The 25,099-nt window shown below is 46.2% G+C and overlaps 1 long non-coding RNA gene across 3 annotated transcripts in view; it reads right to left on the bottom strand.

Moving 5' to 3' along the window:
- Positions 1–237: 237 nt before the first annotated feature.
- Positions 238–25,099, bottom strand: part of LOC309856896 — a 40,346-nt gene continuing 15,484 nt past the window's right edge. The window contains exons 2-5 of one of the 3 annotated variants that reach the window (XR_014307398.1): positions 16,933–17,157; positions 2,455–2,642; positions 577–710; positions 238–535 (exon numbers count right to left, since the gene is read on the bottom strand). This is a non-coding gene — a long non-coding RNA (uncharacterized lncRNA). Of the gene's footprint in view, positions 536–576; positions 711–2,454; positions 2,643–3,211; positions 3,410–13,470; positions 14,418–16,932; positions 17,158–25,099 lie in introns of those variants that run through there. The other 2 variants (XR_014307399.1, XR_014307400.1) reach the window with 2 other exon arrangements.

Genomic DNA, 25,099 nt, shown 5'->3' with positions numbered 1-25,099 from the left:
GCAGCGTCCTCCCAGGCACGCAGCGTCCCCTCAGGCGGGCAGCGTCCCCTCAGGCGCGCAGCGTCCCCTCAGGCGCATAGTGTCCCCTCAGGCGCCGCTGCTCAGGCCCTCGCGCCCGAGGCGGCAGCTCGCCCAGAAGCGCCCAGCTCTGCGCGTGTCTTCCACGCAGCGCCTCTGCAGCCTCCGGTCTCCGACGCGGTCTGGAAAGGGACGGCGCGCCCTGGGAGGCGGCAGCCCGAGGCCCCTCCTTCCGGGCCAGTGTCCCCGCAGGGGCGTCCAGGGGCGTCGGGGGACGCGGTTCTCCCTGGTGGCGGGGCTGCCGTGAGGGCTGGGGTCGGCGGGCAAGCCCCAGGCGCCGCGTCGCCTTCTGAGGCGCACGCAGTGAGGGAGCGGGGAAGCAACCCGGGGCGCTGAGGCTGCTGGGAGATGAGGCGGGCTCGCTCTGCCGCTGAGGCTGCGGGGAGTCAAGGTGGGCGGGGCCCAGCCACCACCACCTGCTGGTTCCTGACCGCACCTGGAGCGCGAGGCTTGCCACCTGGAGCGCGAGGCTTCCACCTGGAGCGCGAGGCTTGCCACCTGGGCCGATGGAGACTTACTGTTTCTCGGGTCCCCACCAGGCTGCCGTTCACGGACGCGGTGCTGGTTCTGGAATTCCCCGGGGACTTGCACTGGTCTGGGCCACACGGTCGCTGTCACTTACGGCATGGTATCTGTGTTCGAGGTAGAAGGAAGAAGTTAGGGTGCACGTCCGCTATCCCTTGCATCGAGAAAGCAAAAAGTCCCCTGCAAGCCCCTAGAACATGTCCATGCATGGCTGATTGCCCAAACAGAGGGGAGACCAACCTCAGCGACAATGGAGGCGGACAGGAGAGAAAAAGGGCAAAGGCAACATCACGATTCGCCCCGTACCGGGGTCGTCCACAGACCCCTCATTCCTCTCGGTTTTAGGACATGTGGCTTTCTCACCATGACACGTCAATACAACTTCCCCAAAGCTTCTTTTCCAGAACGAAAGTTCTTAAGTTCCATCATGGCGGGGGGGGGGGGGGGGGATGAAAATTTTATGGGGGGAAAAGGAGATTAGTATTTCCACCATTTGACATGGACAAAGCAAAATGCTAAAAATAAAAAATTAAAAAAATTAAAAAGGCTCTAAGAAAACTTTGGAGTCCATGTGGCACCTACTGAACATTCCAGACTCCATCTCTTTCATTCTTAGGAAGAGAAGAATGATTTAATTTACCACGACAATGTGCTCTATTAAAACATCCATTTTTTATAAAGATTTTTATTTATTTATCAGAGAGAGAGAGGGGGAGAGAGTGAGCACAGGCAGACAGAGAGGCAGGCAGAGGCAGGCGGAGAAGCAGGCTCCCTGCTGAGCAAGGAGCCCGATGTGGGACTCGATCCCAGGACGCTGGGATCATGACCTGAGCCGAAGGCAGCTGCTTAACCAACTGAGCCACCCAGGCGTCCCTAAAACATCCATTTTTCCAGAAGCTGCAGAGAGCCTTGGGACATCATTCCAGCTAATGAAACCAAAGTAGGAGACTCCTAGAGACTGTGGGGAAACTCCTGCCTCCTGCCATCCCTCTTTCCCTGCATCCTTCCTAACCCCTTTCCATTCATCCCTCCGTTCCTCCTGCACTCCATTCCTCCTTTCTTCTCTGAACCTAAAACACACACATTCAGGGATGCCATCTTGCAAGTAGGAGACAATGAGCATGAGAATTAAAAGGACAAGCTCAAGAAACAAGAGGAAGAAGACAGTCTGGGACGCTGGGGAGAGTGTGAAGTCACGGCAGCAGCCTTGGACTGTGTCTGGATCTTTTGTAATGTGAGAAGAAATTAATTCCTGCTTGGTTAAAACTGTGAGCCCATTTTGTCACACGTAGCCAAATCCCACCATAACTGATAGGATTAGCCCAGTATTGCCCAAACTCATCGGGACACAGAAACTCTTTTTCCCTGTAGAATCATTAACCACATCCCACAGAATTGTTGTTCTGTTGAGCATATTTTAGGAAAGACTGACCTGGTAGCATCTGAACAGATTTAAGTGGGAGAAGGAGAGCAGCTCCCCTACCACGATGTTTTAAGGGCCCATGTGCTACTCCTTGGGTGGGTGGGTGGAGGGGGTGCCGGGGAGAAGGGAAGGAGTTTTAATGGAAAATAACTCAAAGAATGAGAATCAGAAATCCTGGAAGCATTACGTCAAAAGCGTATTAGTCACCTTTATCTTCAGAACACAAATATGTTCAATGTTATGCCCCACTGTGAAATTTATAATGTAGTTTTCATTACTAATTTGCCTTACTTGGACAAGACTGAGAATTTTTAAAACATCTTCCACGAATGACATATACTTCCCAGCTGGTTGCTACTCCTGCCTTCTTCCACCTACAATAATTCAAAATAAGCACCAGCTCTTTATGATTATTATTTTGTGAATACCAATAGCATGTAAGTCAGGGAGACAGGGTGCATGTGCTGAAAGAAAGATGAGGGCTTCGGTGCTGTCCTGGAGCTGTACTGTCCAAGAGGGCAGCCACTGGCCACACGCAGCGACTGAGTACTTGAAACATCGCTGGCCTGAATTGAGAGATGCAAGCAGTGTAAAATCCACGCAGGATTTGGAAGATCTGGAATGAAAAAAAGAATGCAAAATACCCATTAGTAACTTATTTATTTATTATGGGCTGAAATGCTATGATTTTTGATATATTGGATCAGTTACATATATTATTAAAATTCGTTTCATCTGTTTTTTTATCACATTACTTTTCTTAATGACCCTGCTAGAATATTTAAAATTACCACTATGGCTGGCATGGAGGCCAGCATTCTATTACTACTAGACGTGTTCTACTAGAACTCTGTCCAGGCGCTCTTTTCCCATTACTGGAAATGGGAGGGAGGGAGGCTTTGGAGTTCAGTTTTCCCCACCCAAAACCTGGGGGGTGGGGGGTGATTGCTCCCAGTTTCAGATCCATGAACTGTCATAAAAGTTACGCATTTCCTCTTTCCCTCTTTTGTGTCTTAAGAAAAACAGTCTCTTGACTATTTTCCTGGGGAGAACACTGAACTTGGAGTCCGAAAGCCTGATTTGAGTCCTGTTTCTGCCACTCCCTGGCCAGGGAGTTGCTAATTTTTTAGTATCGGTTTCATATGGGAAGAGTCCATATTTGAAGTGTGTTAAAGAAAACCCTACCTGAATGTGAAGCCGGCTCTCAGTACACACAAGGTGCACTTGAAAGTGAGGGGGTTTAGGGGTGCCTGGGTGGCTCATGTGGGTTAAGCCTCTGCCTTTGGCTCGGGTCATGATTGCAGGGTCCTGGGATTGGGCCCTGCATCGGGCTCTCTGCTCAGCAGGGAGCCTGCTTCCCCCTGTCCTCTCTCTGCCTGCCTCTCTGCCTACTGGTGAACTCTGTCAAATAAATGAATAAAATCTTTAAAAAAAAGCAAGAAAGAAAGAAAGAAAGAAAGAAAGAAAGAAAGAAAGAAAGAAAGAAAGAAAGAAAGTGAGAGGGTTTATTTACAGATGCAGAAAACAGTATATGGGAAGATTATTTTAAATAATGGAGGAGAATTTTCCCAGCAGCTTGCAGCCCACAGCCTAAAGTATAGAGGCACATAATATGCCTTCCACAATGTCCACATTACTTATTTTCAATCATTGCGCTAAAGGCTGAAGCGATTAGCACTTAGGTTCCCAGCAGGAAAGGAATCTCAGTAAGAAAACAAATACCAGCCAGGTGCTGTTTAGGAACTGAGAATACAGCTGGAAAAGAAAGAAAGAAAAAAAATCAAACGTGACTCCTTCCCCTCGTGGTGCTTCTTTTTCTGCAACTCCAGAACTTCCAGCATCGTACAGATCTGTGCCATAGCAATTAGGAACAAAAGCAGTGAATGGTAGGTACACAGGTGTCAAAGTTTCCGTAAACACAACAGAAAGTTCCTCTCTGTGAAAGACAGAACTTTGGAGAAATTAAATGCAAAATGTCTAAGAATTCTGCAGTGAGCTTAAGTCCTGTGATCTAAGTAAGTGGCAAGTCTTAATGACTAAGAAGACAAAAGAGGTCAAATTAGAACAGATACTCAGAGCAAGGCTAGAAGCCAAATGAGAGGAAAGTCTAGGGAACCCGAAGCAGAGAGCATAGGTAGGGACTGTGGCAATGTCCCAAACTCGGGCTTTACCGTGTTTTCAGACCTTGCACAGCACTGTGCCCAGCGTCCAAATTTGCAGGTTCGGCTCAGGAACCAACAGGTCACATCCAAAGCCACTGTCTAGCCATAACTGGATAGTCTTCCTAAAATCCTTTATACATTGCTACTTTATTTATTATTAAGCCACTGGCCCTCTATGTACTGTCACCATTCATGTCACTCAAGGAATCACCCTCTTGTGTCGATAAAGAATCAAGTTACAATCACTGACACCTGTGTTCAGTCAGAATACTGACTCCTGGGACGGCTGGCATCAGAAACACGCAGTGTCCCGACCACTTGGAAGGAGCATGGGGCCCAGACCAGCCCCTTCCCCATCTCCCTTCTTCATTCATTCAATACATATGTATCGCATGTCTCTGTTATGGGTTGGATTGCATTTCCCCAGAATTCATATGTTGAAATCCTAACCCCCAGGACCTGAGAATGTGACTCTGTTTGGAACTAGGTCCATTTCAGATGGAATTAATTAAGGGAGGATGAGAACAGAGTCTTCCCTGGAGCATTTAGAGAGAGCCTGGCCCTGCCAACACCTTGATCTCAGACTTCCAGCCTCCAGGACTGTGAGATAATCGGTTTCTGTTGTCTAACCCGCCCAGTGCGGGGAGCTCTGTGCAGCGGCCCTCGCCGACTAACACAGCCGGCTGCGTGCCAGCTCCGACTGCCGAACCCGCCCCTCTGGGTCCTTGCTTAACTTCTGGACAGCCGAGATGGGCGTGACTAAGATGACTTCAGATGGTGACCAAGGACAGCTCTTACCCACGCCGCATTAGAGATTCTTCTTTATTTCGCCGCTCACAAAACTGAGCAGGTAAAGACTTAAATCAAACGTGAACGGCTGCGGTGCTAGTATGCATTCCATTCCAGGAATGAACGGCCGACGGGCATTCCGCTTCTCCCATGACAGAGCCTCAAACTGACAAGTCAGCCCTACTTCCATTTTTCTTCCTCGATGCACGTGGTCACTGTCCAGCATGATGCCTTTTCATCGGCAATACCTCTCCAGTATTCCTTCTATGTAATATAAAGTTAGATCTTTGCAGTGCAAGCCCATAAAACCACACCTGACATATAACCTACTGAGGCAGGTGGCGAAAGATAATTCTTTTCGTTGTATATTGTTGGGCATTTTTTGGAAACTTTAACAAGAGTAGAGAATGATATGAATGAAAAGTAAAAGTAGAAAGTTGGGATGCTTTATGGGCTGACAATCCCAAAAGAAATGTACTAAGGTACATGTTTTTGTTTTGTTTTAAGATTTTATTTATTTATTGGACAGAGATCATAAGTAGGCAGAGAAGCAGGCAGAGGGTTGAGGGGGCAGGGAAGCAGGCTCCCTGCTGAGCAGAGAGCCCCATGCGGGGCTCCATCCCAGGACCCTGAGATCATGACCTGAGCCGAAGGCAGAGGTTTAAGCCACTGAACCACCCAGGCGTCCCAGTACATGTTATACAGATTAATAAATGGGTAAAAGATATTATTGTAGAAGTACACAACTGCTTGCCTGGGTAAAGATGCTAGGGGGAGTCTTTTATGGCTTAATCTGACTACAAAACTTTAGAATGTATAATATAGTCAATGTCAAACTAAAATGATTTTTTTTGATAATACACTTTGACCATTCATATTTTCCCATTGCCTCAAATACTTCTCTACCAGAAAAATAACTTTTCTGTGTATGTAGTTGGATACCAAAGAAATGATAAACAGATAGATGATAGACAGGTAGATAGATAGATAGATAGATAGATGTAGAGAGAAACACAAAACTGTATCATAGGAAATAAGGTAGAGAAACCTTCTAGATTACATAGTCAGTTAGGGTTTGTTTTTTGTTTTTACAGTTAGTTTTTCAAACTGTCTTCCCCAAGTCATAACGTGCCTCTTTTTTCTGGTGGGGCACCTGTCACTCTGTCAGGACAAGTCCTCCTCGTTCTTCATGGGACAGCGCTGCCCCAGCACGGCAAGGGTTTGGCATTCCTGGACCCTGCCCACTGCACTTTCCAAGCCTCCGTCGTTGGGATGACACAAACGCCTCCTGCACACTTCTGAGCTCTCATCTTGATCAGTAGTTGCTACCAAGCTAACCAGCAGGTTTTTCCAGTCTGCCCAGTGGTGTCCAGCTCAGGTGTCACAGAAAAATCCAGATTGGGTGGCATTGCATAAAAATGCATTGTTTGGGGGGTACTTAGATGACCCAGTCCGTTGAGTGTACAACTCTTGGTTTCGGCTCAAGTCATGATCTCAGGGTTGTGGAAATCGAGCCCATGTCTGGCTCTGTGCTCAGCCCAGATAGAGTCTGTTTCACACTCTCTCTCCCTCTACCCTTCCCCCAGCTCATGATCTAAACAAATAAATAAATCAATCCTTTTTTTTAGGAGAAAAATGCATAATTCTCCCACCAGCATTGCACCGAAATGCCTGGCTCTCTTGAATAACCAGAGCATTTGCTAGCAACGGGGCACACATTCGCACACGGCCACTGCCTGGGGGACGGCCAGCTCCCCTCCACTTCACCTGGCCTGCTTTCCCTCTTTAGGGTACCTTTGTGGCCCGTAGCACATCTAATTTGACACCTAATTGTCGGATTCTGCCTTTAGAGCCCAAATTGATCACGGATGCCTGGGTCCCCAGAGATGTGATGGACTTCTGTGGGATGAGGCCTGGGCAGCAGGCCTTTTTAAAGCACTCCAGGGGATGAGAAGGCGCAACCAGGACTGAGAGCCCTGCTGAAACTCTGCGTTAATCCAAGGGTCCACTGACAACACCAGCATCCCCCAGACCTGCTGGAAGTGCAGAGCCTCAGGTCCTGGCCTGGATCATGAGAGCCCCCAGTGATCAGTAAACATGTTATAACACCACTGATGGAAGCTGGTTCTTCCCGCGACTTGAAGCAGCACCTCCAGGGGGATGACTCTCAGGCAAACTTTCCCTGATAGGGCACACTGTGTTTCCACTGGGATTACATAAAACTGCGGTGACTTTCCATCCAGGCTTCCTGCCGGCTCTTGACTGGAGGAAATGTGCTCACAGTTTTGAGTCTGCAGGTTTTCTCCATTTCCTACATTCACGGAAAATGTGTCTTGTAGGACGCTGTTGTCTTCCTCGGGGTGCCTAAGTTTTCTAGGAGACAATTCAGAACGAAGCTGCCACCATGTTCCTACAGAAACGAAAATCCACTTTTTGGACTTTAAAAAAAATTATGATGTATTACCTCTGTTTCCTGTTTCGTTTTGTCTCGTTTTTCCTCTTTCTGGAGCTCCTACTGTTTACATATTGGACATTGTCGAGCGGCCTTTCTCGTTTTCTTATCCTTCCTGTTCTCCATTTCCTCGTCTTTTTTCTCTACTTTCTGGAGAGTTCCTTAATTTCATTTTCAGTAGTAAGTTCTTTCCGTGCTTACGCATATCCCCTTGGCACATACATTTTCACGTCTCCAACGCGGTCTTCCAACTGCCAACACCCAGCAACTGTCGGGCCTGGGGACTTCTATGGTGACAGTCTTCTACTGGGCTTTTCAGAGCAGCAAGCTATAAACACCAAGGAACTATTCTGCCTTGGGAACAGCCTCCAACTAATAACTGAGTGACTCTTTCCACTCGGCACACTCCTTAGACATCCAAGTTGCTGTATCGATAGTCTGTTCCTTCTCATTTCTTAGCTTATTCCATTAAACGGATGGATCACAGTTGGCTTAACCATTCGCCTGGAGAAGGACACCAGACGTTGCTTCTTTCCACTCTGGAGATATTACAAGTAAAGCGTCCATGAATATTCATAGATGGATCTATGTGCGGACATAAATTTCATCTGTCTGGGACAAAAGCCCACATGGGCGATTAGTGGATCATGTGGGATTTGCATGTTTCGTGGTGCCTGGTTTGGGAGCTAGAGGGCTTTGGACTTCAGCCAAGAGCAATGGAAACGATTCGCCAACTTTGGGACAGATAGGACACAATCAGCCTATTACTAGATGAAAAGTAACAATTTCACGTAATATAAAAACTAAACTGCACATGAAGAGTTCAAGCAACACTGCGATCATGAGTAGAAGGAGAAAGGAAGTGACCAGAAGAGAGTCGCTGGGAGTAGACAGGAGACGTGGATCCAGGGAGCAAAGTTCTTTGGAGTCTTACAGGGTTAAGCCCGTACTTGGAAAAGGATACCCTTGCAAAATATGACCCTTTGGACTTCTTCAATCCCCAGGAGGATATTTGAGGAGAAATATAAACAAAGCAAAGCAGAAAAGTAACTTGTGCTTAAATTTATTTTTAATTAATGTGTCCATTTAACATTAAAAACGATTCCCATAAACAAAACGATGGCTTAAATAATAGCTGAGAGAAAAAAATCTCCACCTCATTTTTTTCTCTGTCTGCAGCCTCTGTGTACTGCTTTTAATAAAATAAAACATGATGTGCTCCTGTGGGTAAATTATGATTTTTCTCCTAATATATTCTAATTCAAACTATTTTCAGAGCGCCCAATCTGAAAATTGCTCCCATATCTATAAAAAGCACATGTATTTTGAGAAATAAAAGATGAGAAACAAGAAGAAAAAGATACTTTAAAAAAAAAATCTGCAGCCTGTCTGGTTACAGCTCGAGCCAAGAATCTGATGTCCTGAGAAAATAATTCTTTCCGACAGTTTTAGAAAAGGAAGAACCCAGATAAAAATAAGCCTCTAGCAAATGGAGCCTGGACAAGAATGCCTTCCCCCCCCCAAAAAAAAATCCAATTAAAAATATATATTATCTCACTTGCATATCTTATTTTGGGGTACCTTAAAGACAAATTATTATTAAATCCTTTCCAAGAATTGTCCAACTTTATCATAACCCCTATATCTCCTTGCAGTTTCTCTTTTTTTTTTTTTTTTTTTTTTTTTAGATTTTATTTATTTCAGAGAGAGAGCATGAGAGGGGGAAGGGTCTAAGGGAGAAGCAGACTCCCTGCTAAGCAGGGAGCCTGATGCAGGACTCGATCCTGGGCTCCGAAGGCAGTCGCTTAACCAGCTGAGCCACCCAGGTGCCCTCCTTGCAGTTTCTTACTGCCGAGGTCAAGTTTGTGGTAGGTAGTGGCGTATTTTTGTTTTGTTCCATTTTGTTTCTTCACAACAAATCCTGAGAGGTGGTCAGGAGCCCCACCATTCCATTTTTCAAACTTGGGTGTTCAGGAAAGCCAGTTTCAATAAAGAAAAAGAAAAGGGAAAAAAAAAAGGCAAGCAAAACCAACAAGGAAACAGAAAACCTGTAAAGATACATTGTCACTCCATTTTGCAAAGGCAGTAACACCCTGGATGAAAACTGGTGACGTAAAACAGCTATGAGTGGCCCCGGTCTTAGACACTGTGGACCCCTGAATCTGGGTATTGCTTTCCCTGTCTGAATCTTTGTCTCCAATTGCCTCTTTCTCCAGTCTGTTCCTCTGTTCTGCTACACAAGGAACGCAGGGCTCTGTTCCAAGGATGACTTTAACGAGACATGAGGCCAAGCTTCATGGGGTAAAGCCATCTCAAAACTCAGAAGCCACTTCTCATGAGGCTATATCAGGTGCGTCTCCTAATACCCCAGAGCAGGCATTGTGGGGTTTTCTGCCATATTTAAAGACCTCAACATACTCCTTTCAAGACTCCCAATGGTGGAGAGACTTTGTGGAATCAGATACACATTAGAGTCCTCTAACTCGCTTATAAATCCCAAATTTCCCAGACTCCTCTCCATATGAACACATTCATTATTGAACCATAGCACATACACATGTATTCTGTTTCTAATGACCTGTGCCCTTGAATTACCATTATAGGTGTTAAGGTCCTTACGTATGCATAACCTCCAGCCAAGCAAAGGAGAAAAAGAACAATTCCAAGCTTAAGAATGACTGCATACATGAAAGCTTTTAAATCTTTATCCGTTAAAAAAAAAAAAAAGTATCTTTAAAACTGATCTTTTGGGGGCACCTGGATTAAGCCTCTGCCTTCCGCTCAGGTCATGGTCTCAGGGTCCTGGGATCACGCCCCGCATCGGGCTCTCTGCTCAGCGGGGAGCCTGCTTCCTTTCTTCTCTCTCTCTGCCTGCCTGTCTGCCTACTTGTGATCTCTGTCAGTCAAATAAATAAATAAAATAAAATAAAATAAAAATAAAAAATAAACTGATCTTTTGTTCAAAAGCAGACCACATCCATGGTTGTCAGATTTGTTGTATTTGAACTCATCTTTTTGAACCTTGCATCATTTTTGTCTTTATATTTAAGTAGATCATGTCCAGTCCTGGTGTTGTACTAAACACATCGGCCCCCAGTGATGCTCACCAACTGGGATTCATACCCTTGCATAACTCGCTCCCACGCTGAACCAGGACTGGCCCTGCACCAAGAGAATACAGTGCAAATGAGAGTGTGTGATCTCTAAGCTTCCACTCTGGGCTTTTGCATCACCCACTCTGTGAAATGTCATCCGCCAGGCTGGGAGAATCCTTACGCACCATGTGAAAAGGCCAGACAGAAAGGGATGAAGGTGTCAGGCAAGTGAGGGAGCTGCCTTGGAAGCAGATCCCAGCCCCAGTTAAGCCTTCGGATGATGGCAGCCCGTCAACAAGGGACAGCAGACTCCTGAGAGACCCAGAGCCACAGCCACTCAGCTAAGCCACTCCCAAGTTCCCGAGCCATAGAAACCCAAGAGAGGAGAAACTAATACCATTGTCTTAAGCCTGCTACCTTCTGGGGGTAGTTTGTTACATTCAAAACCATACTAATTTGAACATACGTATGTATATACATAAAGAGCACAGATTCCCCAGAAAAGGACTCAACTCCAACCAGAAACAATTTTTTCAAGGCGTCTACCCTTCCAGCAGATGTCAACCCTTCCAGCAGATCAGATAAAATATTTTTTTTTTTTACTGTTAGTCTTAAAAATATCAAGAACCAAATATGGATATTTTGCACATCAATTAAATATTTACTTCTGAGAACCACTGTCCCTCTTCCTGCAAAGTTCCTTCTTCTGATTAGGCTCTGATAAAGGGGGTAGAGATGGTCTCTATGGCTCTCCAGAATTTTCCATGAACGTCTACATCACTTGCCAGCAACCCATGTGAGTTGCGAAATTATATTTTTAAATACTCTAAGTGATAAAAAATATTAATCAAACTGATACTACACTGAGGATGATTTAATTTTTTTCTGCAAAAGAATGCTTGATAACTTAATTGAGTTCAAGAGAAAATATTGAGATAAAACTGTAAATGCTCTACCAAATATTTGCATTGGAGAAGGGTTAAACTCACGTCTTCTCTTTACTCTGTGCATGTAATGGACTGAATATTAAAAGGCACATGATGAATTTAAGACTATACTGAATATGCCAACAGACAAACATATTTGTTTAAGAAACAAATGATTTCTCTCTTTACAGAGTCCTACCAACCAGACTTGCTATACCTTGCTACATGTTTCCAATCTTGCTAAGTCTATGCCAAGATGAAATTCTTATACGTTTTAGCCAAACGTATCAAATTATATTCATGGAATCAAATATATGAGAACTCACAGATAGGCGAATAACTCAGTTCATGAAATTATATGGGCAAATCCAATATTCAGATGGCGTCTAACGGGAACACAGCCTGTTATGCACAATAAAATTTAAAACAAAAATTAAGAAGGTTCTCCCACTGTAGTAGGGAGTTTCCCAAGCATGGAAAACTGCCTTCTGTATTCTGGGTAATTACCCAAAATATGAAATGTCTATTTAATAGTTCTTTCCTCAGCCAGACATTTCTCTACCCACAGCCACCACGTTCTCATTCCCAAGTCTACTCTCTAATTTTATAAGGAAATATCCTGGGTGAGGGCGGGGGGAGGAGGAGAGAAAGAAAATTTAGTCAGTAGCTATCCTGCTTTCTTGTTTTTCCAGATTTTATTCTTTACGTCACAGGAAAAGGAGTGGCTTTTTGTTTTTCCTTTTTCTTAAGTTTACTGAGCACTTTTTTTAAAAAAGATTTATTTATTTATTTGAGAGAGAGAGAGCATGAGTGGGACAGGCAGAGGGAGAAGGAGAGAGAATCCCAAGCAGACTCTGTGCCGAGCCCAGCGTGCAGCTCAATCTCATGACCCTGAAATCACGACCGGAGTCGAAACCGAGAGTTGGACGCTTAACCTAAGGTTCCGCGCAGAAGCCCCTACTGAACACCTTCTCTGACGGCTGCCGATCTGAGTGTTCAACTATTCCGTTACTACTCCTCGTTAACTCCCCAGTAACCGTGTGGGTGGTCCCACCTTGCACAATGAGATAACTGAGCCTGAGAGAGAATAAAGAAAGGCTGCCCCAGCCATACAGGTAGTCTGAGGCGGGACAGGGATCAAGACCGTGACGTCTGACACCAGAGGCGATAGCCTCCAACACTGCTTTCGAGCCATGTTCATTCTCGTGAATAAAACCAGCCATCAAAGGCATCTGTTCTCAGGGGCTTTATGAGAAGCTGTTTTATCATCTCTTCGATGGGGTAGAACAGAGTGGAATTCATAAGGAACATGGGAGTTCCCTGCACAGGTGTTCCGTACGTTACACAGAGTCCCTCAGACCTTCCAGAAACGTAACAGAGACGGCAGGGACACCACTGTGTGTGATTAATATGCAAAGAAGTACAACAAAAGGGGGTTTTCTTGACTTACAAGACTAATTGAAACCCCACGTGCTTGTCTAATTCGACTCCGGCAAGAGATTTTCAAAGCAGAGCGCCTTTTAAGGAAATGTGTGTAGTCACAGATTCGGACCGATGGGCTGGTGTCAAATCAAGCATCATCAGGACAGGCTTAGTGCTTTTAGTCCCATATTCTGCAGCATTACGTATTCCACTGTCCATGGTCTTCACCGGTTTTCAGACAAAAGACACGCAGTGGCCAATCAATTCCTAAAATATCAATCAGTCATGCAACTTGGTAGCAAATACATAACTAGGGAAAACTTAGCAATTTGTACCTTGGAAAAGGAAGCTTGCTCTGCTCATGGCAATCTGTCTGCTCGAAACTCATACGGTTGTGGAAGCGTCAACAATAAATTCATTTCTTTTTATGCCAGGGGCTCCGCTATTCATTACTAGAAAGATTTATAAAAACTCACAGAGAAAGGGATTCTAATGAATGTCAAGAGTTAACGTGATTGCTGAGGAATGATAAAATCATCATTCTGCTGTATGGATGAGGGAGTCTGAAACAGATCACTACACCTACGCAAGGTCCTACCTTTATTGTGTTCGTGTCTTTGTGGAATCACTCAGCAAGTGCAACCCAAGCCAGCAATCACGCTGTGCGGCCGCGTTACTCAGCCCGTGCAGGTGATAGCAGTGTTAGACCATGGCAAAGCCATATCAGATCCAGGTCTCCTGACTTCAAGTCAAAGACGTCCCGAACAACCGGAAAGGTACCTATGTCCACGAGAGCAGGTGTGCAGCGGAGCCTGCCTTTATCCCTGATGGCAGTGTCCACGGCCAAAGCACCATCGCCACAGCCACATCATGGAGGCCTCATTCGTTCCAACAGCCACTGGGAAGTCCAGTAACTTCAAAACCACCTAACAGGGAGTTCTGGAAAGGTAAAAGATATGCCTCGCTTTCTTCCAACTGATAGCAGGTGGCACAGGAGTCAGTTACGGAGACCAGAGTCCGGGCTCCGTGGGGATGGACTGAAGGAGCCAAGAAGGTTGTGTTAGAAGGTTTCTGTTGCGACGTTTTACCGTTCGGCAGACACTCTCCTCCTCACCCTTTTGACAAGGACCATAGGAAAGAGAGAGGAGAAATGAGAGTAATCGTGGCAAAAGCTGAGGTAAAAATGGCCCACGTTCGGAGATCGACCGGCACGGGCACGCGGAACGCAGATTCTAAAACTACTGGTTCCCCGCTGGGACTCAGAGCATCCTGACTCGTGATTGGCAACCATGTTAAAGTCAAATAGGAAGACAAGAGGCTAAAAATCGCACCGCAACAACTCAACAGCACATTGGATGCATGTAATGTTGCTGCTCTTCGTGAGGAGTCGGCCCTCCGTTTCTCCCCAGCTGCTTTCCTTAGCCTGCCTTCTCCGCGAGTCTGTGTGCGTCTCTCTCCGTTGGTGAGCTCCGAGGGTGCAGCCATCAGCCATACCGATGAATGGAAGCGCGTGTTGGGAGTAAAGAAAAATAACAGGTGGGTAGGAAAATTAATTTAGACATCTTGGGGATTAAAAAAAAAAAAAAAAGTCCCCCCCTCCAAAAAAAAGAATTGAAATTCAAAGACAGAAACTGCTCTCAGCGGAACCCAGCCAACAAGAGAAATTGCAGTTAGACGGTTGCATCAGGGAATCTATCTGAACAAGGAAGCAAGAAGTTAAAAATTAGTTTAAGCAAAGCAATATCGAGAGGGTCCCACACGTATCAAGCTGGAATTCTAACAGAAGGAGAAGGAAATGAAGACGTGAAGACAGTGTTTCACAGCCCAGATCCTTCCTGAATCATCCTGGAAACCTTTCACAGCTCAACGAGTTGCTTAAAGCGAATCAATGGGAGTTTGTAAGTGCGGGTTTCCATGATTCTCTGCGCTTTTCCTAAATGACTAACCTCTACCTAACTCTTCAGACTTTGCAAAGGTTTCTTCACTTATGGTTTCACTTAATGCTCTCAACAGCCTTGCGACACGGGTATCATTAGACCCATTTCTCATATGAGAAAACTAAAACTCAAGAGGGAAGTATGGAACCTTTCCCACAATCCCACAGTTATAAAAGAGCCTGGGTGCATGCAACAGCGTTAAAAATTTTTTGGGTATTTCTTCCTTCAAACGGTGGAGCCCAGTTCCCGTCCCCGGAGTGTGTGATTTTGCTTCCAACAAATAGACTAAATGTGAGATGAACATATCTGATTTTTAAGACAAAGTCATAGAAGGCAAGATGGCGTCCATCTTGCTCACTCTTGCATCACTTACTCTAAGGGAAGGCAACTACCATGTTGTGAAGATACTCCAGCAGCCTGTTAAATGAGTCCACTTGGTGAGGAAGAGGCTTTCTGCCAAAATGCTGAAAAAAAAACATTCGCCTTCTACCAAAAGCCATGGGAGTGAGCCACCGTCCAGCCTCAATTAAGGCTTCGGATGACTTCAGCCAGGGTTGGAATCTTCACCACAATCTCATGAGACACCTTCAGTTAGAACCACCCAGCTAAGTGGCTCCCAAATTCCTATCCCCCAAAACTATGAGATAATAAGCACTTGTTTTAAGCTAGTAGGGAGTGATTTGTTCCATAGCCATGGACAACTGCATACACCAGGAGACACACCCAAAGGTCTTGACCCTGAAGCCTGTGTCCTTTTACTTCCTACCACTACTTTTTCCATGACTTTTTGTACAAAATCAAGATATTTTGGCTCACTCAATGTACATTGTCCTGTCCCTTCAATCTTTGCCAATTATGTCTCCTCTTCCTGTGCCTTTTATAGGATTTCCTATATTCTTTTTTTTTTTTTTTAAGATTTTATTTATTTATTTGATAGCTAGAGATCACAAGTAGGCAGAGAGGCAGGCAGGGGCAGGGGTGGGGGGTGAGAAGCAGGCTCCCTGCTGAGCAGAGAGCCCGATGCGGGGCTTGATGTCAGGACCCTGAGATCATGACCTGAGCCGAAGGCAGAGGCTTAACCCACTGAGCCACCCAGACGCTCCTTTTTTCAAAGATTTTATTTATTTGACACAGAGAGAAAGAGACAGCAAGAGAGGGAATGCAAGCAGGGGGAGAGGGAGAAGCAGACTTCCCACTGAGCAGGGAGCCCAATATGAGGCTCGATCCCAGGACCCTGGGATCATGACCTGAGCCGAAGGCAGGCGCTTAATGACCGAGCCCCCCAGGCGCCCCAGTTCCTATATCCTTGAGGCACCGGCCCCCCTTTATAGACAATGAGTCCCACACAAACAGGAGACAGACCAGTTTTAGTCACCAGTGCATCCCCAGGACCAAACTGAGTGTGTAGTAAGCAGCAATACTCAATATATATTTTTGAATGCATAAATATCCAAAGCACACATGATACAACAAATCTGCCGGTGGAACATTACTCTCATTTTATCTTGAACGAGAGAGAAATGAATACATCTTATATCAGAAGGAAGAGGGCATTCTGTTAGAGTTATCTTTTAATTTTTTTTTATTGATCCAAGCTCCCCGTTTGAAGTGTGTTTTATTCTGATAAAGGAAATACTTTGAAGAACGGGATATATGACTATTTTCCAACGACATCCGAAAATCCCCAGGGCACGTAAAAATAAGAATATTTTCCTAATCAAAAGCGTCTGGTTCAATCCTCCATGAGTTTTCTTCACTTCCTTTCCAGACCGACTGGAGGGTTCGGGCAGCAGGCCCTCAGACGGGAGTGGCCGCGCCTGCCGCTGACCTCACCCCAACCCCCGGCTGCAGAGCAGGGCCGGAAGCACAGGCTGCCGACAACATTTGTACGGGCAAGTTAGTTATCTGTTCACACATGAACAGTAAATCAACATGTAGCCGTAAGTTGCAACGGCTTTTGATTCTGTGGGAAATGGCCAACCACCCAGATTTTGCTTCACAGCCAGGAAAAAAAAAAAAAATTAGTAATAATGTGTGAGAGGAACAAAATGCAGGAAACATCGATCAGACACGACTGAAAAAAGAAGTCCAAGAAAGAAATAATGGTGTTAACAGCAACGCACCTTAGATCAAAGAGCAGACGTTTTTATAGTAACCACTAAGACGGGAGGCAACATCACATGCACATTTTTAATTCAGTCCTCGCTCCTTTCTTCGGCATTTTATCATCTCAGCCACTGCGGCCTGCTAGATCTTTCTGCAAGGAGAGGAACGTCCTGTGCAATCTAACACAGGAGCCCCGGGCCACGCGTGGTTGCTGAGCGCTGAAACGTGGCTAGCTAGTAGGACTGAGAACAAAAAAAAAAAAGTAATATTTATTTTTTTATTATAATAACTTTCATGAGTTTATAATTTTTTTTAAGATTTTACTTATTTATTTGAGAGAGTGACAGAGATAGTGACAGATAGCAAGAGAGCATGAGCAGGGAGTGGAGGGAAAAGCAGTGTCCCCGCTGAGCAGGGAGCCCAATGTGGAGCTCGATCCCAGGACCCTGGGATCATGATCAGAGCCAAAGGCAGAGGCTTCACCGGCTGAGCCACCCAGGCGCCCCAACTCTGATTAGTTTAAATTTAAACAGCCACATGTGTCTAGAAGCTACGGTATCTAACCACACAGCACCAGAACTATTTCCCACAGAGTCTTGGAATATGGGCACTCGGGCTACCAGAGGAACTTCGGTTAAGACAGGCTGAACAACATGACCGCTTGCCAAGGACAGCAAGAAACTCGAAACTCAAAAAACTCAAGCTATTTTTAAAAGGTGCTCGGGAACCCTACTGTTCCACTATTTTCCGGAGTTTCTTACGATCGACTCCGCACACAAGACATGAGAGAAGAAAGAGCAAAAAAGAAAGCCCGCCCAAGTCCTGCAGCCGAAGTTCCTGTCCCAGCAGAGAAAGAGGGCTCGGTCCGTTCTACGAGAGAGACCACCGCAAGCACCTTCGGGGGGCAATGGGGCAGCAGAGTGACGCGAAGAGCTGCCTGGGACAGAGATCGTTGTCAATTCACAAGGGGGTCTAGCCGGAATGCAAGAGAGCCTCAGAGGGTGAGACGGCCTGAGGGAGATGCTCTAGGAGCACAGTGGCTCTCTCACTGTTTCCTTCTGTCTGGGGAGCAAGTCCAAACTCAGCGGCCTGTAGGGCGAGCAGCAGGCAGCCCCTGTCCCAGCCTCCCTCCCATTACGCAGAGACCTCCTTGCTCACTGCCCCCCAGGACAGATCTGACCGTTGCCTGCTGGCCATTCTGCATCTTCGGCGACGGGCTCTTCTCCGGCTTTCTGCGGGCCTCCCAGACTGCACGCGACCAAACGGTCCAGGGCCAGGCTGACGAACAGCTGGAACCTCGTCCCCTGCTGGCAGGAGTGTGACCTGACACGACCAAGCCTAAAACTGTTGCCTAGGAACCTACTAAACCAGAGCGCTCCCACTCCTGGGTAAAGGCATACCCAACGTGGACATCTTTTCACCAAAAGACATGCACTTCGATGTTCATGGTGATGTTATGCAAAGTGCCGTGAAACTGGAAACCCCGCAAATTCCAAACACAATGCAGGGGGGGAATGCGGTATTTTTCTTTGGCAGATCATTCGTGTTCGTTGCTGTGTAGTACTCCGCCATAGAGATACACCGAGTTTACCCACTGACTCGGACAGCAGGATGGGCTGAAGCTACTAGATACAAAAGAGCATCATTGTATCGTCATGTCGGACAGAGGCTTCCTGCATTGTGCATCATTCCGCGTACAGAAAGTACAGAAATGAGCAAATTAGTTCAAGCTGTTCAGAGAGGCAGAGGTGGTCATGACTGAAAGGGATGGGGGAGGGCCCCAGAGGGACCTGAGCCTTGATCTGATGGGTGTGCTCAGTTGTAAAAAGTCAGTAAGCCGTCCGCGTAAGACACACACATACACTTTTCTGGATGTATTCTTCAATAATTTTTTTTTTTTTAAAAAGCTCTATCCATCTTCCAAGTACAACTCAGAACTCACCACTTCCATGAACCATGCAAATAACCTACAGCAATCTTTCATGTTCTCATCATTTTAAAAGAAAAAACCCTCATATTATTTCAAGCACATACATTTCAGTGTATCAATCAGAATGTAAACACTGTACTTTTTTAACCGCCCCCCCCCCCAAGTGTTTGGCACAGTACTGGTCACAAAATGTGTATTTTATAAAGTCTTGTAAACCAAGCACATCTTTTCTGCTGTTATTTAAAATTGCTTAAGTGGCAAAGACAGGTATTATCTCATACTTTCTGTGAATTTTCAAACAGCTGAGTTCAGTTAAGCACACATTTCTTTGCACATATAAAAATGGAAAACATTGTAACAAGAAAGACTCTGGAATTTTCCATCCACGCAGCTGTTGCTACACAGCGTCTGTGGTGTAACCTTCTCTTAATGGAACTCACTCCCCCAATCCCACACAAGAGAAATGATTTCATTCCTCTGCAGCCCCATCACGAAACTGGGCAAAGGCGTCAGAAGTAATCAAGGAAGGAAAAAAAGATTCCCTAAAAATGTGATGAAAGCCATGAAAACTATTACGGCGTACTCCATCCAGAATTTCAAAATTTATGGTAAATCCTATTTTTTTTTCCCATTTCCAAATGACAGTTGACTAATTAGTATGCTTCTTCTGTCGCTCATGAACTTTGAGCACAGAGGACAAGGAAAGTACAAATGCAGAGACAAGCCGTAAATGACAGCCGTCGTGTCTGGGCGCCCGGCGAGAGCAGAGTAGGAAGGATCCTCGCTGACGAACACCGCCAATTCGGATTAATCAGGGGGACTCTTTCCCTCACAGCTTGTTCCTCACTTCTCCTTTCCTTCCAACCAAAGGCTTGCCACACGCCAAGAGCCTGGCCTCTTGAAATGTTCTTTTTGCTTGGTTTCATCAGCCCCGCAGAAGGAGGGGGAAAGTAACCTCTGGTTTGCAGAAATGAGAGAAAGGACATTACGAATTTCCTTAGAACTTTCACCTCTGCTCTAAATAAACAGTCACAAACCATCTCCCCATTCCCGTAGTTTGGTGGGGAAGTGCGGTGCCGTCCGGAGACGGGTTAGTGTGATGTATTTACGGACAACCAGACAGAAAGCAGAACAGAACAGCCAGCCAGTACCTTCTTTAAAAAGACTCTTATCAAAGCTTCCGCAGAGCCCCACGTGCTAGATCACGAACTCAGAATCCAAAAGATCCAAGAACCAATCCCGCCACAGCTGTGGGGGGTGCCGGGTCTTAGATGACCCGTGACTTTTCACTCGGGAGCAGCTACAAAATTCCTTCTTCTTGGATTAGAGAACTTTCCAAAAATAGTCAAATGTAGCCTCTCAGTTCTGAGGAGTGAACTAAAAGCAAAAAGTCAGTCACACAGATGCCCCCGCCCACTTCCCCGACTCCTCTCTGGACCTCTGTCTCTCTCCGTGTCTCTGTCTTCCTCTCTCTCTCCACATCAGACCCCTTACTAGTTCAGGCAACCCCATAAATATTACTCTTTGGACCCCGGGGAAGAGAGACCGACTCTGCCCACTGCTTCACACCACACAGGACCCTCTCCCTTACCCAGCAGCGCTCGTCTGTGGTTCTACAAGCTCTCCAGTTCTTGGAACAGGTCTTTCTCTTTAAACAAATGCCCAATCCCAACCCACTTTCAATCTCTTGTCAGCCCAGCAATTTCTCTGCTTAGGCATCCCCCGAGAAAATGGAAAGCCTACGTCCACACGAAAACTCGTACACCGACGTTCGAAGCAGCACACTCCTGACAGCCAGAGTGTGGACACAGACCAAACGTCCCTCAAGTGATAAACGGATGGATACAATGCGGCACGCGTTTTATCGATGGCACGTTAGTCAGCCGTGAAGAGGAACAAAGCACTGATTCGTGTCGGTGCGGGGATGAAACGCACCAAGTACCCAGAAACTACCGGCTTATTTTATCTGCCTGTCCCAACCAGGTGCAAGCTCTTCGAGGAAGAAGGCTCTATCATTTTCTGGACCCATGTCCAGTGGAACATGTGGAGTAGGAGTCTTTGGTCACTGTATTTCGAGCAAAGAGTAGCAAAGGTTCCTGACTTCAGTGTGAATCCCGAGAGCATCTAAAAACGTGAATGCTCTCTGGGTGCCATCACCAGACATTCCCTCGGGGCTCCCCTTCACGAGGCCAAGAACTGCCTTGCAAGTTACGTTCATGGAGGGGTTTGTCCCACGAAGCTGGGGACCGGATGCCCGGCGCATTCTGCTGCATCTACAGTGAAACCCGTCCGGGACTCTGCACGTTTTCCGCACAGCCTTCGTTACGAAGATACCAAAGCAATTGGGATTCGAAAGCAGAGATGTGACTGCTGAGGTGGCAGGTGGCTCAGGTGGGGGCAGGGGAAGTGGTCCTGTCAGAAGATCCAGGGCTCCCTCCAGCAGGGAGCAGGAAGAGTGGCCGTCCATCCAACCCGCAATGGCCTTGCATCCTTACATGCCTGGGAAGCCCACACCAGGCTCCCAAAATCCAACCCCCGCTTTGCAAAAAGAGATCCCCGTGCTTACCACGGCACCTCCACAAGCCATCGGCTGCCCTTTGGTTGAGACATTTTTCCCCCCTAAATACTCATTTCCAAACGCTTACTTTGCAGCCAGTGATTCTACAGGAAGCCATTAGTCATGAACATGAAGTGCATCTCGATACCCTTATCTCCAACCGCTTCTCCCACCCCACCCATTAGCCCACCAGCCACACCTGCCAGTTGGCTGGTCAAACCAACACAGCCCTATCTAGGGCTGTGCCCCTGCAATTCTCTCTGCCCAGAACTGGCTCCCCGCCTTGAACCGCAGAGCCAACCCCCTCCGTTCATCCTGATCCCTGATCCGATGTTGCCTTCTTGGGAAGACCTTCTTTGGCCATCTCTGTTTCCAGAGAGCTAAGGAGTCGTATCAAATCCTCGACAGCACCCACGCCTGCATGGGGTGTTTTTGTGATTGTGTAATCCTGGAGTGTTACAGAATGGGCACCAACTGCAGCTCACTTAGTCACACAAAATAGAAATTCCTTCTCCAACCACTCTGCACACTCAAGGAAATGCACCGGAGGGTCTGGCCGCAAGGCTAGGGAGAAGCAACGCTTGGATCTGGGCTCAAAAAGTGCACGTGAGCACGGCTGCCTTTTTCTCTCCGCTTCCCAGTGCCTGCCCAAGCAGCCTGCGCTTCCCTTCCACACCAAGTCTCCACATCTGCCATGGGCCCCAGCGGGTGTCAGTTATTCAAGGTGCTTCCTCATTGGAGTCCAATGAGCGAACACTCTATTCGGACAGCACCCAGGGACAAGTGAAACGGTTCTCTCCCAGAAGCCCTTGCAGCCCATTGGCTCTCCCATATGTGAGTCCATGAAGGCATCTTTGGGACCAGCAGGGAAGGAAGGCGCTTCAGCTGGGATCCAGCCCACCCACACGTCTGATACAGAAATGGTGGGCCACTAAATCCCTCAAGAGGAAAAGGGGTTCTGTAGAGCAGGGAAGTGGCCAATCACTGCCGGAAAGACCAACCACAAATGTCCAATATACTGTGCATACCTAATGACTTACTATATTAAAAAAAACCTAAAGTCAGTTTAAATACAGAGTAAAAGTTCACTTCTCTAAAGCCATTTTTTACCTCAAGTTGTAGCTTCCTTAATTTTTAAGGGCAATGGAAATTTTTTATATCTTGACTGTGGTGATACTGACGTGACTGTTTAAATTAGTAAAATTCATAAAACTGTAGCCAAGTCTACAGACTTTATGTAAAGGGCGAGATAGACAATATTTTTGACTTTGCAGATCAAAGTCTGCCATTGTAGCAAGACAGCAGTTATAGGCAATATGTAAATGAGGAGGAGAGGCTGTGTGCCAATAACACTTTATTTATACAAAAACAAGCACTGGGCCAAATTGGACCCAGGAGCTGTATGTAGTTTGAAGACTTCTGAACTCCACATTTGCAAAAGAGTGAATTTTACCATATATACATGATACCTCACTGAACAAACCAAAAAAAAAAAAAAAAAAAAAAAAAGGGTAGGGGTAAAACAGAAAAAAATACACTTCAGAAAAAAAATGGTGGTTTGTACAACTTACTTGAAGTAAAGACGTTCGTTAGCAAGAGAATAGACATGGATGGAGATATTTTATTGTTTGTCGGAGAGACTGCTGATGGGAATTGTGCAACCGATGAGCCAGAAAGTTCCCAGAACGTTAAACAGGGAATTTTAAACTTGACTTTTGAAGATTATTGTATCAACTCACTTGGGAAACTCACCTAGAAGTCAAGTACCTTCCGTCTTTCCTTGACAAAGACACCTGCAGAGGGGTAAGCCCTCTGTCAGCACCCTAGCCCGACTTATTTTGGTGTGCTTCGGTTTGGGCCAGCGGGAATACTTTAAGACTTGGCCTCCTGCACTTGTGGTTTTTTTATTGTTTGCTTCTTTTATGCCAAAGCGGTCTTTATCAGACACAGATTGTAGATAAGAGCCCGTTCTTTCTTCCCCGTCTCTAAACAGTGGCATAAACAAAGCATTTCTGAGGCTTTAAGCCCACCAGGAGAGAAAGAAAAACCAAACTACTGGGAACTGGTAAGTGAACACTCTGGGGAGAAAAAAAATAAATTTTAAGCAGGGCAGCTCAAAATCAGCACTCACCACCTGCCGTTCAAACACCCAAACCTGACGTCCGCCAAGTGACGTGGGGGCGTTACCGTCCTCTGTGTGGAAATTCACACGAAGTGTGAATTATTCTTTGTATAAATTCTTTTATTCTTTGTATAAAAGATATACAATCAGCCTCTCGCATCTGGGTTTTCTCAAGATGTAGAAAAAAGAAGTCAAAGTGTTCGTCTCCTGTTGCAGTAGAAGAAATAGTCTTTTCAATCAAACACAGCTCACAGGAGGATGAGCCAGAATTTTTCACGAAGAAGCCGCTGACGACACACCTATGGCAGTCCCTTGGGGGACGTGTATGAAGAGGCAGACGCTGTGAGCCATGGCTCCAGGAGGACAAATGAGATGTGAGCTGCCCTTGAACATGCGGGGCCCAACTGAGAACACAGACACACACACAGATTTTAAAAAAATGCGTTGTTACCATAGAATCTCCCAATACTTGAACAACTCCAGGCACATTTAATTTATAAGAGCTGAGGTTAAACGTGAATGCAGTATCATTTCTCTTGGAGGCAACGCTAGGAAAATAGGATCAATCTCTCTCTTCCTGGTGCCGTCTACGGAGCTGACAGCCGTGTCCTACCGGGCATCATGGCTGCCGTCAGAGCCCTGGTGAGGCCCCAGATTGTTAGTGGCCCGAAACGTTCATCAGACACCCGTCAGACTGATATGCTAAAATTAAGCACAACTGGCGGAAACCCAGAGGCGTTGACATCAGGGTGCACAGGACAGTCAAGGGCCAGATCTTGGTGCCAAACACCGGTTACCCAAGCAACCGGAAAGCAAAGCACAAGTCGCCCAGTGGCCTCTGAACGTTCCTAGTCCGCAGTGAGCAGCCTGGAGTATTGCTGATGGGCCAGAGATCTCGCTGCTCACCGTGTCTCCTCTAAGAACCACGAAGCTGTGGTGGGAAGACAGAGAAGACAGCAACAATGCAGAGTCCCCAACCCCAGTGCCAGGCTGTGCAGCAAAGAAAAGGAACCCACAGCCAGCTTTTGGACATGTGGTAACAAAACCATAAAACTACAAAAGAAGAAAATATGATCAAAAAGAATCACACAAGAGAAAAAAAAAAAAAAGATAAATTCATTTTCTCCTTCTCCTCCTAACTCCTGTGTTACTACAGATAGGGCTACAGAATTTTCTCTTTAAAAAAAAAAAAAATGCCAGGGCACCTGAGTGGCTCAGTCGGTTAAGCATCTGCCTTCGGCTAGGGTCCTGATCCCAGAGTCCTGGGATCAAGTCCCGCATCGGGATCCCGGTTTAGCTCCTCCCTCTCCTTCTGCCACTCGCCCTGGTCATGCACACTGTCTCTCAAATAGATAAATAAAATCTTTCTTTAAAATGCCAATACAAGGGATGCCTGGGTGGCTCAGTGGATTAAAGCCTCTGCTTTCAGCTCAGGTCATGATCCCAGGGTTCTGGGATGGAGCCCCGAGTCTGGGCTCTCTGCTCAAAGGGGAGCCTGCTTCCCTTCCTCTCTCTCTGCCTGCCTCTCTGCCTACTTGTGATCTCTGTCTATCAAGTAAATCTAAAAAATAAAAA

This window comes from Mustela nivalis (assembly GCF_964662115.1).
Source record: "Mustela nivalis genome assembly, chromosome: Y".
In the NCBI taxonomy this organism is placed as follows: Eukaryota; Metazoa; Chordata; class Mammalia; order Carnivora; family Mustelidae; genus Mustela; species Mustela nivalis.
Note: the sequence above shows the minus strand (reverse complement) of the source record. Positions and strands in the feature narration are given on the sequence as shown.